The sequence below is a fragment of the Physella acuta genome, unplaced genomic scaffold, assembly GCF_028476545.2.
Source record: "Physella acuta isolate Inbredline_101_S28 unplaced genomic scaffold, ASM2847654v3 ptg001420l, whole genome shotgun sequence".
In the NCBI taxonomy this organism is placed as follows: Eukaryota; Metazoa; Mollusca; class Gastropoda; family Physidae; genus Physella; species Physella acuta.
The window spans coordinates 255324-272500 of NW_026732935.1; the positions used below are offsets into that span (position 1 = coordinate 255324).

The 17177-nt window shown below is 33.2% G+C and overlaps 2 long non-coding RNA genes across 2 annotated transcripts in view; both read right to left on the reverse strand.

Annotated features, from left to right (window-relative positions):
* Positions 1-6868: 6868 nt before the first annotated feature.
* Positions 6869-12951, reverse strand: LOC131927581 (uncharacterized). Its single transcript, XR_009383666.1, has 5 exons — positions 12831-12951; positions 10022-10040; positions 8530-8604; positions 7403-7441; positions 6869-6986 (listed from the first exon to the last, which is right to left on the reverse strand). It is a non-coding gene; the product is annotated as an uncharacterized LOC131927581 (long non-coding RNA).
* A 1520-nt stretch (positions 12952-14471) lies between these two features.
* The window catches only part of LOC131927580 (uncharacterized), a 4322-nt gene continuing 1616 nt past the window's right edge, over positions 14472-17177 (reverse strand). Inside the window, exons 2-3 of the long non-coding RNA XR_009383665.1 lie at positions 15745-15787; positions 14472-14526 (exon numbers count right to left, since the gene is read on the reverse strand). This is a non-coding gene — a long non-coding RNA (uncharacterized LOC131927580). The remainder of the gene's footprint in view (positions 14527-15744; positions 15788-17177) is intronic.

The window sequence follows — 17177 nt, forward strand, 5'->3', positions numbered from 1 at the left end:
CATAGAGCGCAGGTTGACTCAACTCAAATTTTTTGTGATGTAGAATGGTTGAGATATGGGTAGGAGTCGTAAACCAGTGTAGCCAGAGAGCGCACAGGGTAGACTCAAATAAAATTTGGTCTGGAAAGTTCTTAGATTCGGTACGATGCAACTGGGTGTGCATGATTTTTTTTTTTTTTTTTGTTTGTTAGTTACACGAATGATTTGTGCTAGCTCGAAATTGTAGGAGTTCTGTATATTGTCATTATGTATTTCATTGTATATACAATCTGTCATATACATTCTTCTGAATGTATATTTTTAACTTGTCTACTAGTGTATGTGTATGAAAGGCTTTGTGTTTTTTTATTTAGCTAGGATTTGTTAGTCAGTATTTGTAGTTATTACTACAAATACTTAGGTGGGGGGTAGTGTTACGGGCCAGTTGTAGGTTAGTTTAGAATAGGTTAGAATAGTCTAGAACTAGGGGAGAGTGCCTGTGTGAGTGGAGTTCACCTTACTGTGTAGTTACCCTTGTGTGTTTATGTCTTGTAATCCCAAGGTCGAATGCGGGTATAAAAGGGGGAGTGAACGATTGTGGGGGGCAGTCAGCGGGTTAGTAGCGGTTAGGACGAGGGCTGTTATGGTACGCTTGAATGCATTGAGACAAATAAAAGTAGTGAAGTTAAACACGAAGCGTTGTTATTGATTTGAAATGAACACAGAACGTAACAATTATCTTTTTCATAGTATTAATAATATACTAAACGAACAAAAACTCATTTAGTAGTTGATCGTAGCGAAATGACTACCCAATAGACTGGAAAAGTCTATGTAATCATACTAAACTTTTAAAAAATTATTTTTTAAAATATGGCAAGCGATAAAATTATAGCTACAATTTTAAAAATTAAAGTCGATTAGGAACCATCGATTACACTCCTTTTCAGATTTTTGTATTGAACATAAGCCGTTCAAAATGATTTTGAATTTTTGTATAAATTTAAATATTTAATAAAACCGCCCTCAACCCCACCTTCAACTGAACTGAAGTGGCCAGGGAGAGTAAAAAGATTAAAGTCATAACATTTTTTGTCCGTGATAAATACGAACAAGGTGATTCAAGAAAACAAAATGGCGAACAAGGGAATATTTTCAGTTCGATTCAGGGTTTTAAAATTCGTTTGTATCCCTTTTCATTATAGTTGGCTTATTTTTTTATGACTGTTATGCTCAGATTACTAATATCTAACATTATTCGTATTAATTGTTACCAATGTTTTTGTAGAATGTTTTTAACGCATGTTTCATTATTTTTGTTAGGCCTGTGACTACTCACTGTAAGTTCTGTGAGTGCTCTAAGCTAGAGATCTAGAATCAAGCCATACGTATCTAGATCTAGACCTAGATCTAGATCTTATCTAGATCTAGATTATCTAGACTAAAATAGATTTATATCGAGAATCTAGTTCTAGATTCTAGGAGGAGTACTAGAGTTTAGAGATCTATTCTAGATCTAGATTCTAGAATAGATCTAGCTAGATCTAGATCTAGAATTAAGTAGAATCTATTAACTTTCATTTAATTATTATCTAGACCTAGTCTTGAATCTAGATCTAGATCTAGATTTCTAGATCTAGAATCTAGATCTAGTCTAGTAGTAGATCTAGTTCTAGATCTAGTATGTTACGGCTTTTTAATATGTTTAATTATTTATTAAATATAAAAACACTAGATCTAGATCTAGACTAGATCTATTCTAATTTATAAACTTAATACTCAATAATACTTTATAATACTAATAACTAATACTAACTAGATCTATAGATCTTATAGCTAGTTAAGTAACTTTATATTGTACGACAGTAGATCTATTAAGTATAAGTCAAGTAGTAGAGAATAAGAGATCTACTCTAGTCTAGATCTAGAAGTTACATATTTATAAAAATCTATATTAAATAATTCATTAAGTATATTGAAGTATTTTAAGTTAATAGTAATAATAGATAAGTTAAATAAATTAGGCCCATAGTTTATATTATAAATGTGTAGCTGGTATAAACTAGTTTTATAGACTAGTCATATAATAAATAGTCTAATAAATGATTAGTCTAATTTGTTAGAGCCTACTTGTTAAAATATATTTACTATAGTAGTAGTATTCTATGGGACAGATGAGAGTCCTAATACTTACTTTGTTAATATGATTAGGGCCTAGTTAGAGGTAATTACTAATTAGACTTATGATGACTTATGTTAGTCTAATAACTAATAGATTCTTATTTAATATCAGTAGGTCTATAGGCTTAAAATAGTATTGTAAAAAAAATAAAGTATGCTTAATTTTTACAGTTGTCATATTACTTTTAGTTCAGTAGGCCTATCTAGACTGTAGATTTAGATGTAGTAGCTTAGTAGTAGTCTAGTAGGCCTGTGATTGGGTAGGTATTTATTATTTGTATGTAAGTTAAGCAAAGTTAACTAGGCTTAATAAGGCTATAATTTTAAACTTGTAAAAATAACATGTAGCCTAAATAAAAGGTTACAGACTAGTACATTAAATAATATCCAAAATTTAAGTTTAATCTAGATTTGTAGTCTTACAGTAATTTTAGGCCTCAAATAATAATAGTAAAAATTACTGAATAGAAGAGTAGGCTTATTAGTAAAGAGCTGTCTTATTTCAGTTCTACTTAATTAACTTAATATATGACTTAGTCTACTCTTAGTATTATATAGTGATCTTTAGAATTTAAAATGCAGAATAGTTGATAAAGCCAAAAGGTGTCAATTGTCATAGATGGATTAACTTACTAATCAAATTAATATAATTATCCTAATATTTATTCTAGTATGTGTATGAATTAATGATAGTTATAGTAGCCTAGTTTGAATATCAATTTTCAACTAATTCCTGAGGTGGCTAAACATAAGTAGTAGATCTTTATTGATACCTTTTTCTTTTTTTTTAATGATATATACATGACTTTTGGACTCTTTTGAAGGCCTATTGTATTTTATGACAAACTCCTTACATTAAAATATTAAAAGTAAACTATTAGACCTATATTTTTAATGAATGGTAATGGTTAGATAGCCCATACAATCCAATACATAAATACACTTCATTGCTTTATGATCTTTATAAGACAGACAAATATTTTTATTTATAACATTAAGAGTTGAAAGTATGTAAACATAATGAGTTTAATATAACAGTTTATGAAATTCATTTGTTTTTTTTTTAGATATTGTGGATTATACAACTGCATACAGAGAAGACAATAGTCAAGATGAAGCTCAATTTAAAAACTGATCCAAGGATACATGTTGGACCCAAGAAAACTTGTTCATATTGAACAATTATTTTTTTTAATATTCTGAATGAATATGGTAATTAAAAAAAGAAAATATAAACTTTGTTATGTTTTTTTTTCAGCACTGGTTGTGTGTGCTGGTGTATGCGGAAACTAATTATTGCTACCTTTATTCAATAATTAACTTAAACTGGCGAACTATAAATAGTTTTTAAGAATATGGTGCTGAAGTAGATTTCACCTAGTTTTGTTGCCCTTCCATATTAATAAATTGTATGGTCAGGAAAATGTCAAACAGCTTTTACTAAGTTTTATTGTCCATAACCAGTCAGGTACCAGTTAAAGCTGCTTTGAATTTGAATCAGAGACAACCTAAAGGATTAAAATTTCAACTCAAGAACTTTTGTTTTAGCAAATGTGTTCACAAATATGTAGTCCCACTATAAGTCTTACATTTGCATATATCTATCATAGCTGTAAAACATAATGATAAGGGAAGAATCAAGAATATGGGTTTTTCTCAATTCTAGCCATACCACAAATACCAGCATATAAATGTAGACCAAGCTTAGAGAAATATGGCTGATAACTAACCATCAACCACAAATACAACAAACTATAATCACTGCCTGTTTCCTGGTAATGTGTTGTTATTGGCTGTGCAAGTTTATGAACATGTAATTGTTTATAAATTACAAAAGAAAAAGACTTGCTGATCAGATGCATTCCAGATATTTGAGGAAAAGATGTTTTCTATAAAGGATAGGCAGCTGTAGCAAATGAGGTTAGGGAAATGTTGAGTTAAGATAAACTATTTAATAATTGTAATGGCAGAGATACCATCAAAACAACAAATGTAATTAGGTTTGTATGACTAATTAATGAATATCCTATAAATTATAGCAAAATGTTGTAGTGGTCTCGGACTTTGGTGGGGGAGATTTGGACCTTTGTGTCAAGGGCAGTAGCGTGGGGGGGGGGGGCGCCAAAATGGGTTGGAAAAATAAATTGAAAAGGTTGAGGGGGTGCAAATCAAAAGTTTAAGGGGGGGGGGGAGGGGTGCAAATCGAAATCTTGAGAGGGGGGGGGTGCAAATCGAAATCTTGAGGGGGGTGCAAATATAAAGGTTTGGCGCAGGCAAGGGTCGCTACGCCTCTGGTCAAGCGGGAGGGGTTCAGAAAGTAAGATGACACTTTTCCATGTTCAACAAACACTCTTGTTAAGAAACTGAATTTAAGCCCTTATTTTCATTATTAAAAGTTGTTTTATAAATTGTTATAAAATAATTCATCAATAGGCCTACACTGAATGTTGGAAAAGCCCATAGGTCTAAATATTTTATGAAAATCGCTGCTTTAAAAACAAAATAGCGGGGGGGGGGGGGGGGGGGGGTTGGCTTAGGTTTACTTTTTTGGGGAAGGGGGAGGTCTGGCATCGTTGTGACATCGTTAATAGATGACCCCATAGTCAGAGGTCGATCTAGATTGATTAGGCCTATATTAAATGTTGATATTAATTACGCTTTACTTATTATTACAATGGAATATAGCCTAGTAGTTTATTTATATTAAATAATATAACATCCCCTTTCACCACAACACCCTGACTATACTAATCCAAATTAAAATAAAAATGTTTTGTAAATTACTATTATATTATTAGTAATTTTGTGTTTAAATATTTTTAGCCTTAGTAAAACCGGAAGTGACTTTGCACTTATTTCACAAATGTTATAAAATATTCAATTTTGGTTCAAAAATGTGCTTTCTGGCAACACAAAGTGGAACCACTTTTGGAACCACTTTTCCAGTCTATTGTCACACTACAGATTTTAAAGTGTATCAACAAACAGAGCGTATTGTGGTCTGCAAAAAAATAAATAATTTCCCAATAGATTTTGTTGATATCATAATTTTAAAAATGCTGTTATTGTATGGCGAAAATAAAATTATATATTAGAAAAACATAGGGACGGAATGGTCAAGCGCTAGAGAGCGTGACTGCTAACCCGTAAGTCTCGAGTTCGAATCCGAGTTCGAAGTCCTTGAGTCCACCCTACTCACGTTAGGGAAAGTAAAGGCGGCTGGGCATAGTGCTGACCACACTATCTCTTCATATGCCGAAGTCACAGAAACAAGTGAACTCTACTTCACTTGCCATATAGACCGTCGGGTTTGAAAAGGGAAATTTACTTTTTTTTAAACATACTCGCTGGCGTTACTGTCACTCTTGTGATATCTGCCAAACATGGATGGGAGGAAGGAGTGTTTCTTCCAGTTTATTTTCTCCTGGGGGGGGGGGGCTTAAATTTCCGGGGAGTTGGAGGACAATGTTAATTTTTTTTTCTATATAAAATCCATTTTGTCTAGGGTGGGGAACATGTCTGGAAGAAACTCTGGGATATACAACTCTTTTTCCATGGTAACGGATGTTACAAGATTTGTATTGAAACATTACTGTTTATATATTATTATCGTATTGCATACTAGCTTGAGCGAGTGATCCGACTTGTGGTATTTCTGTTGCTTGTAAGCAAACATTACTACTCGCTGTCTAGGAACATTGTTGATAAGATTGGTTGATACTTTGATTTATTGTTAAAATGAAAACGTTGGTTTAGTAGGTTTTGAGTTCCTGTTTATTTCGACCGTCAAACGAAGAAACGATACTTAGCTGCAAATTAATTAGCATCAAATCAATATAAAGCTTACATATTGTAATCTAAATTGACTTTAGCATACTCAATATTTAGTGGTTGGTTTTATTATTCGGACAATAACTAGCTTGACTTAATCCTCTTTACTCATCATGGAACATAAGTCCTTAACAATCCACTCTGTCCGATATCCGGTTCCCCTAAACATAGGTTCTGTTTTTACTGAATTCGGACAATACTCAAACATTGTTCTGTATATTTTATTTTTTAGACCGTCATTTATACTTTCCACACGATGACCTTCATATTTTTATACATACAAGTAAAAAAATAAATAACTCACAGCAAAAATCCTTAATCAAAATACCTTGGACTTTATAAAGTTTCTAATAAAAATTGTTCTAAGTGACAGAGTAGGTTTTGTCCCCTACTACCAGTGATCCTACAAAGTTGTTTAACGGCTGGTCTTTCTTAAAATATTATTATAAAAGTATATGTAGAGAAAAGTAGTATACTATCTAAGACACATGGGGCAGATGAAGTAGAGATCATCTGTTTCAAGATCTCAGCATGCTAGGTTGACACAATGGTCAGCACTATGCCTAGCCGCATGTGTTTCCCTAGTGTGAGATAGGTACCCATCAGAGTTGAGGGTACGGAATGCGATACACTAAACCCCAGTCCAAATACCATCGGATTGTTCTTGTCAGTATTTGCTTTATTCGCTATGTTTTATTAAACAGCAACAATTTGACACACTTTGCTTCGCATAATCAAGAATTAATGCTATGATGTCACTGTCTATGCCTAAACAAATCCCTCTTTTTTTCACTAATAGCAAAGCCCAGGTGGAATCAACATATTACACACACATTTATTGTGTACATTATGTTATTGTTTTAATCATTGAATACATCTTAAAACTTTATCTCTTTCATTAAATCATTCTAGAAATAAAATCAATTTAAATCCAACACACAGAAGACGCTTGCGGTCTTGTTTGATGCAAAAGATCTTCCAATAGAAATCTGGAACTGAAAGGTTATTGTTTATTTTATAATATAAAACAATAGATAGTGTAGCACTTGGGTCGTGTAAGAAAACTTCTGTAACAGTCCATACTCAAGGCTTAAAAACAGCCGTTTTCCGTTTATTTACAGCTCAACAAGGTAAGGAGTGTGTGTGCGATATATATATATATATATATATATATATATATATATATATATATATATATATATATATATATATATATATATATAATACACACAATGAAAAGAGCCATTTAAAGCTTTGAACATATCAATTGACTATGTCATATAGGCTATATATATATATATTTAAAATATATCTCTATCTCTTGGTCTTGGGATAGTTATCAGTGTTGTATTTTAAGAATAATTTGAGGTTCTTTTATGTGCAATACTTTTTCAATACACACATACATTACCTTCATTTTACGTTTGGAAAACAAACTTGAGCATATTTACTGCGAATGTGAATATTATATATATATATATATATATATATATATATATATATATATATATATATATATATATATATATATATATATTGTTCCATATCCTTAATTAATTAATTAGAAATATTTTCACAGATAAGATATGTGACGTAGTAGCCGAGACGATTGTATGCACACAAAAATGTAAAGTTATGTGTTCGGCATTGAAGCAGACATTATACATATATATTTTTTTTTAATCTTCTTTTTATTGTTATAAGTTAAACGTTAGCTTTGTTTATTTATTTAAGCTGTGTTCCTGTTTAATTTACAATATTATTCCAATAATATCATACATTTTCGTTTGGATACGATTGGGAGATCTACAAATTAAAAAATATGAAGAAAGCAATGTTTTTTTTCCTTGTAGTATTTACATTTGAATGCGCAATTCACTGTTTAATGACTTTTTTCGGCAAAAAAAAAACAATAATTAAAAAAAAAACAAATGAAAAACAACAAATAAAACAAAAGACAAATATTGGTTAAAAACCTAACAAAGACAGCAATACATAACGGATTTGTAAAATAAAATATTACATTGTTTAAATGAACAGGAAATAATTTGAAAATACACAAAAAACAAGGTATTTTTTCTGCAAATATATTTAACATATAAAGACACGGGGTCGTCCCTAAATGACGTCACACTCCTAAGGGGGAGGGGTGTCCGTAATTTGTCACCGTGTGTGATGACAGGGGGGGGGGATGTTTCAGGTGGTGTGACTTCACACTTTTGCATTATAAAAAAATGTTAGAAAACGAATTTTAGTCGTTATTTCGCGTATTAGAAATCTGTTTAAATAAAGCGTAATAGGAATTGATTAGAATGCTCTATGATGATAGAGTTCTGACAAAATTTTGGAAAAATATCGATGATTTAAGAAAAGTTAAACTGCAATTTTGAAGGGGGTTCTAGGCTGAGGTATGACGTCATTTTTTTGGGATGGGGGAAGGGGATGAGGCTTTTTGTGACAATGTGTGACGGAGGGGACAGGGGATGTAAAAAAACGTTAAAAAAGCGTGACGTCATTTATGGATGACCCCCTTATTACCTGCAGTAGTATCCATCGCAACAGGGTAACTGGGTATATACACATTCCTGCCATTTTCCCCGGCACCAATCATCACTGACGGTTAAAACACACAAGAGAAGAAGAGCAAATAGGATACAAAATCAATCTTTGTTTAACGCAATCACTGATGGTTTAAACATACAAGAGAAGAAGAAAAAATTGGATACAAAATCAATCTGTTTAACGCAATCACTGTTGGTTTAAATATACAAGAGAAGAAGAACAAATAGAATACAAAAGTCAACGTTTGTTTAGCGCAATCACTGATAGTTCAAACATACAAGAAAAGAAGAACAAATAGGATACAAAATAAATCTTTGTTTAACGCAATCACTGATGGTTTAAACATACAAGAGAAGAAGAGCAAATAGAATACAAAAGTCAACGTTTGTTTAGCGCAATCACTGATAGTTCAAACATACAAGAAAAGAAGAACAAATTAGATACAAAATCAACGTTTGTTTAACGCAATCACTGATGGTTTAAACATACAAGAGAAGAAGAACAAATAGAATACAAAAGTCAACGTTTGTTTAGCGCAATCACTGATAGTTCAAACATACAAGAAAAGAAGAACAAATTACATACAAAATCAACGTTTGTTTAACGCAATCACTGATGGTTTAATCAAAACAAGAGAAGAAGAAGAAATAGATAACAAAATCAACGTTTGTTTAGCGCAATCACTGATGGCTTAAACAAACAAGAGAAGAAGAACAAATTGGATACAAAATCAACGTTTGTTTAACGCAATCACTGATGGTTTAAACATAAAAGAGAAGAACAAATAGAATACAAAATCAATCTTTGTTTAATGCAATGCTTGTTAGTAGCTTAGTCAAGATATTATAAGAAGATATTATAAGAAGACGGACCAATCATAAGTAGTTAAAAACAGGGGTGGACTGGACCGGTGGGCACCTTAGTAAGAGATAGGGGGAGGGGCCAGTAATGGTGGTGTACTAGGTCTTATAGTGCGTGAACTTTTAAAATTAAAATTGCCGGGTAAATTACCATCCAGATTAGGCTTATCATCAGACGCTGGTGGAGGAAAATGTACAATGACAATGTCTTCTTCTTTTCTTCTTCTGCGTTCTTTTTTTAGTGTTGGAAGGGATCCCCTCCAACACAGTTATATATACGTGTCAACTGGTTATGCGCCATTGAGGCCATTGACTCCGATTTCAGCCTGATTTTTTTGGATTTGTTTCCATAGCATTTGTCCAACCTCGAACAAACTACAAGGCATCTGTTGTTTGATTTTGGAGTTGTATCTCCTAGACTAGTGGATGTCCCCAGCTAATCTGCCCGAGGGTTCGAACTCGAGACTTTTCGGTTTAGCTTTACCGACTGGACCACGTCGCACCCCTACAATGACAAATGTGGTCTGGGGTTGGGGTCCATTTTTGTAAACTAACCTACAGCCAGTCCAACCCTGGTTTAAGATGTGAAGAAAAAAACAACAACATACCGTTTCTCTAGATGTCCAGCTATAAAATGTTAAATAAAAAAAACATACAATTTAGATGTTAAAATTGATCTTTTGTATAAGAGACTTTAAACAGTAATAAAAATGAATTAGTCACGGTGTTTGCCTTTAAACGTATTGAGTTCTTGAAGTACGTAAAGACGGACAGGCCTAGTGCTTACTCAACCAATCTGTCATAGCTTAGATAGATAAAATAAGACTAGACTGGTAGCGACTAATAAGGACGGTGTAAATTTTACGGTAGACATTTGGTTCGAGAGTATAGAGTCCTTTCATATGACGTCACGTCCGTTCGTGAATGTAAACATCCGCCATCTCGGTGTACAGATCTACAGTCAAAATGGTGATCTGTGCGGTGAAAGTTTGTGATACTCGAAGTGGCAGATCAAAAGGGATTCCTTTATTTCGACTGCCAAGGGTTATATTAAACCTAGATGATAGAGATCGACAGTTAACAGAACATAGGCGCCGTCAATTTTTAGCCAATATTTATCGCAGCGGGTGAGTGAAGCAGCGGGCAAATAAGATGCGAATCTGTTCTCGACACTTTGTTTCAGGTAAGGACAGTAAAATAATAACCTTCATTTTAATTACCTATAAAAGATAACTATTATTCGGACCGCAGATCTAGATTCTGGATTTAGGGTGACTGGCTCCGCTGGGTAGACATAGAATCTAGAATCTACTTATTTACTTAAATTTAATTACAAAATTTAGATCTGCATTCGATTCAAAATACACCCATAATAAATCAAAAGTAGTCATAATAGGCCTAATAAAGCATTTAATTGTCTCTAAGATCTGAAATCTCGCTCTATAATCTAATCATTTTTTGAGCAAACGAAATTTTCTGAAATTGAAATAAATTGTATGAGTATGACTAGACTTAGATCTAGAATCTGCTATTTAAATTAAATTGTAAAAAGTGTATACACGCATGTAGTTGATATTATTGTAGTTGAAGGCTTTAATAAATTATTAAGGCCCAAAAACAATGGACCCAGTCTACAATTGATACAATTGCAGGTCTACATGGGGCCTACAGTATAGTAGTTTACAGAAGGCACCTAGTGTGTAGCTAGTATACTAGTGTGTAGGTTTCCCCTGATAAGCCATGTGTGCTCTAAATGACATAACATGACATCGAGGTGAGAAATGTTGAGGGGAGAGCAGTGGGACTTTCCCCTTTGTTCTCCCTGCTGGGCCCTGAGGGTCAAAATTATATAAGAGATACTATCTCTATGGGGCTGGGTATCACGGAGGTGAGAAATGTTCAGGGAAGGGCAGTGGTACTGGCTCCTCTTTGGTTTTATTGTGGGTTAGAAAAAAGTTGGGGCTGGCCATCATGAGGGTTGAACATCAGTATTAATGTGTCTGATCACTTCCCTGCTGGATTATAAGGGTCTTAAATTGTATAACATGCTACCCAGATTGGCTGAGATTGGTTATTACCCGTGAATTATATTAGCCGTTGCAGTGTTGGTTTTGTAAGAGTTATCCTAAGAGTTCAAGTTTTTTAACGTATTTTTCCTTTTCCGCCGGTGCGGTTCTTTACATACAGTGAACGCGTCAAGCGCTGGTGAACAGCTGATTGTGTTTACGTCCGGTGTACACCACTGTGGCGGCGGACGCATGTATCTCGTGATTTAGGTCACGTGTTTGCAAGGACTCTCTAGCGTTTCTCTAGATGTCCCGCTATAAAATGTTAAATAAAAAAAAACATACAATTTAGATGTTAAAATTGATCTTTTGTATAAGAGACTTTAAACAGTAATAAAAATGAATTAGTCACGGTGTTTGCCTTTAAACGTATCGAGTTCTTGAAGTACGTAAAGACGGACAGGCCTAGTGCTTACTCAACCAATCTGTCATAGCTTAGATAGATAAAATAAGACTAGACTGGTAGAGACTAATAAGGACGGTGTAAATTTTATGGTAGACAATTTGGTTCGAGGGTATAGGGCTGGTAAGTAGGTCACCAACCAGTTCTATGGCTAATGCAGATTTTATTGAGCAGTAGAACTGGTTGGTGACATACTTACCAGCTCTATTGTGTGCGTGTCTAATAAAATATTTGTGGCGTGAGTTGAATTGAGCATGACTCGACAATGTTACCGATGACGTAGGACGCAACATTGAAGACAGTTGGGGGTTAGCCATTGTAGGAAAATGACGTGTTTTGATATTGTGTAGTTCTTGTAATTGATAATAAAATTAATTCTATTTTATGATCTAAGTTGTTTATATCGTCAACTTAGTGTCGTCGGAAAATAAGAGTGTTCCCGTCCTCAATACATATTTATAGTAATATAACTGGAGTGTTATTTATAGCAGTAGTCATCATATAGTTTAATATAGCAACGCATACATTTCACCCCATCAAAAAAACCCTTCACGTGTCGAGGTCAAGATGTACATGAACTCTACTTCACAAATGATCGCCATTTGAAATTATCTTATTTTCATGTATGTTTTCAGGTTTTGCAATAGACATGCACGCAGTAATTCCCAAAGATAATTATATTATTAAATATATCTTGCGTAATTACAAACTATCAAACATTCCCGATATACCAACTTTTAATCAACCGCTACATCTAACTACTTTATGCCCTCCTTCCAAGATAAAAATAGAAAGTAAATAAAGAAAATAAAATTGACAAAGCAGCCGACCCAGATTATTCACTCAACTAGTGGTGAAGTCTAATTCTAGCGCTTTTCTCCTAAGGGTCTCCACAAGAATACGTTAACGTTAGTAAACCTATAGCAATACAACATGTGAACATATTACCTCTGTTCATCAACATGAACGAAGTGGCTGTTGTAAGCAATACCATCAGGACCACAGCAACTTTAATGTTCAACATGTTCGTGTTTTCACTTTGCCAGCTCCTCACTGAATGCTAAGGTAACGTAGCTTGATGGTATGCGCTAAGCAAGTTAATTTAACTTGAATGTAATTGGTTTTACATAAATAATGTTAACAACATCAGGAAATCTATTTTTTTTATATTTCTCATCCAAAAAGGAACAGTGTGTTATATAATTTCAAAGTCAAAAAGGAACCTATGGAGTTCTATTTACGCTAAATTGAAAACATTTCACATAATATGGAACTAATACTCTAAATAGGGAACCTTGTTTTATTACAATCCTAGGGATAATCCGCTTGCTTTGACACGCGGACCTGCCATTTTTAATGTAAAAGCAATCTTGTTGTGATAAAAAAATAAATCGATGGATTGACATAAACCTGCTTTATACTGATTGTTGATCGAATACGAAATTCGGAGCAAATGTCTATATATATATATATATATATATATATATATATATATATATATATATATATATATATATATATATAATTCAAGTTTAGTAAAAAAAAATATGCTTTCTTGCAACAAAGTTTAGGAACCAGCTTTTCATGCCTATAGTTACACAATTCTTTCACCGTGTGCGTGGAACTCTGTCATAAACGCTCTAGAGAAAAGACAAGACAAACAAAAACTTTTACAGTCAAATGAAAACAAAACTTTCCACGACTGAGACGTATATATATATATATATATATATATATATATATATATATATATATATATATATATATATATATATACATGCCGCAAGCGCTGCAAATTGAGTCAATTTTATTGTGCTAGTTCAATTTGTTTCACTATTCTAGATGATATGTAGGGATCCATAAATAAATAAATGATTAAAACAAATAATTACTATTATTCTTTCTTCATTTTAAATCTTAATTTTAGGCATTTGCTCCGAATTCAGTAATACGTGTTAAATTAGTATGCGCCATTCAGAACATTTAGCCTGCTTTTCTATAAAAAAATCAATAATATTGTTGAACTGTGTAATTCACCTGTAGGCGTATAGCTTAGATGACCACATTTGCATAAGCCTGACTTATCTTCCTTATATTGAAATTCTTTCACAATGTTTACAAGTGGACTGCTTTTATTTTGCTACTGTTGTAGTTATTATATAAATAATTAAATCTCTGCTTAGAAAAAAGGAGCAAATGCTATTATATTGTCATCTATAAACACCGCAACATTAATAAATGAAAGCAGATATTTTTTTTTCCTGGGGAGTAGGTGGGGGAGGAGAAGATATAAGAGAATTATGAGGGGTTAACCAGTTATTGTAGGTATACGATCTCTTCGTTTTTTGGCATAAAGGTATCCATATAATTTCACTAACTAATTTTAAAATTCAAAGTTGATAAATGACTGACAATGACATACATCGCAATACTACTATTGCAAAAGAAAACACTAGTTGTGTTGAACATCTCTTTGACCCATCAGTCAGCGTTTATAATATCTTTATATCTGGCGACACAGCTGAATGATCTGGTATGTTCAGCGTTCATGTAGCAAAAAACCAAATGATAAAAATAATTTTAAAAACATTGTCAATGTCAGATGTTTATTTTTTCTAGAAGTTTATTTTATTCATTTTGTGTTCTGCAAGGGAGAAACATAAAACAGAGTTAATAAAACATTACAGTTTTATTTACAATCCAATATATATAAATAAATAAATAAACATATATATATATATATATATATATATATATATATATATATATATATATATATATATATATATATATATATATATATATATATATATATACAAATGATAAATTTCTAAACATACGGACTGTTTCATATGATTTACTTTCTTAATTTACACAGCACGCAAACTTTTAATGCGCATATTTAAACTTGTACATAATAAATCTAAGATTGTTTTTAATTCAGTATATTGACAACGTTTTTATTTGTTTTAATTTGATCTTCGCAATCCGTTTTATAAATCGAAATTGTAAAGATTTGCTGAGTAAGTTATTGTGTGCATTTAGTTTTTGATCGATTTAAAAGTGTATAAATAATAAAAGATGAGTTAAATTTGAATCGAGAGTAAAAATAGAGGGTGCTGAATTTTTTAATTAATAATAGTGTTGTTGTGTTGTTGTACCTATATGTAGAAGTGACGCAAACAATGTTAATAGTGAAAGTGTCGGCAAGGATTCACAAAAATCAAGTGTACCTCAATATTATCAGACTGGCATGCAGCGAATATTTTTTTTTAAATTTAAAACAATCTGTTAACTTTGTAGTTGGTTAGCTTGAACATATGTGCTCAGGGGATGGGTGAAGAAGGCGAATGGTATATTAGGGTCTGGGTTTGGGAGGTTAGTGGTGTGGGGATGAGGTATTTAGTGACAGCCGCCTGGGACGGGTGCGGCACATATGAACGGGTTGCTCTAGGCCCGGGGGTTTAGCCGGTGTGTGTGTGTGTGGATATGACTTTAAGTAAACGCGGGTATTGGGATTGGCCTTGGATTTTCCGGGTATCTTTGACAAGCTATTATGCCATTCAAATTTCAGAAAGTCTTAGGTATAACAAGATTATGTTTAGAAGAAACATACAAACAAAAGTATAACTATATGTATGTTTAAACATTTATATATTAACTTATTTATAAACCTATAGAAACAACCCCAATGCTACGTATTATTTTACAGCGAACTATAACATACATTACTGTTTATTTTCTACTGGGTGCAAAACATACAAACGAAAGTATAAAGATATTAATGTTAATTTATTTATAAACTTATAGAAACAACCCCAACGCTACGTATTATTTTACAGCGCCCTATAACATACTTTACCTTTTATTTTCTACGAATGTAAACACATCTTTTTTTTCCGTCTCTAAAAAAAAAAGAAAAGAAAAGAAATATCAACAATAATTGTTGGTGGTTTTGATTATTGAAATAATGTTTATAAACCGTTTTTCCCGTGTCGCTGTTATACATTTAACCCTTAATGCCTGAATTATGTTCCAAGCGTGTAACAAATTATTGGCGCTGATTTTCTCTGATCATACTGACACTGAATTTGAGGTATAACGTTTTTTTTTAATTTGGACTTATTTTTTATGCTAATTACGGTATGTCGCGAAAACGCGACATCAGGCACTTTTGGACCAAACAGAAATTTAATTTTTTTTTAGTCCAGGTCATTTTACTGTTTTTACTGTCACGTGTTTCTCTAAATATCCACACACAAACAATAGGATATCACAAACTAAACATACGGACATGCAATGAGATGTAGTATCACTTGCAAAATTCATCAAAACTATACTTTATTAGCTCAGGCATAGAGTTACATAACTCTGCTGCACCTGCTCGCTGACTAACTCTTATGAATGGGTATTTTGAAGCCTTGCTGTCGTGATTCTACTACACTACTGTAACAAACTACATATGAAAAGACTTCCTTCAATGTGTAGAGCCTTAGTTGTCCCCGGTTACGTCATTTTCGTGAACTCTTATGTAAGGTCAACTAATAAAGACGCATATTTCTCATTTGACCTATATTTGCTATACACACAAAGCACGTAAACAAATACTGTCCTAAATGACAGTGTTCAGCCATTGTACATTTCGTCCATGCTCAATGCAGCTGCTTGGGTACCTAGTGTCACTGCTGTGGGTACTCAGTGCCACCGGTGTGGGTACTCACTGCTATTGTTGATGGTACCCTATGTTTACGATTCGTGCTACGGCTATTGTGCTCGAATGATTCTGCTATTTATCCCCAATGACAGTGCTGTATCTACATATTGCCACTGGTATGGGTACTTAGTGCTGAAATAGTGGGTAATGAGTGTTGAAGCCATGTGTACTGAGTGTTGAAGCCATGTGTACTGAGTGTTGAAGCCATGTGTACTGAGTGTTGAAGCTGCTGAAAATCAGTGTTACTGCAGTCGGTTCTTGGTGTCGCTGCTGTGGGTACTCAGCGCTGGAGCTGTTGGTAATGGATAACGTTGATGTGGGTACTCAGCCTTAGCAGTGGGTACTCAGTATCACTGCTGTTAGTGCTTAGTGCTCAAACTGTGGTTGCTCAGTGTCACTGATGTTGGTACTCAGTGCTGAAGAAGTGGGTACTTAATAACACTGATGTCGGTACTAAATGCCAGTATAATGCCACTAATGTGGGTATTCAATAGCACTGCAAAGGGTATGTTTGTCAGTACTCAACCTGACTGTATTTATTACGAGTTGCAGGTCTATGCTTAGTGGTATTATTGTCAAGG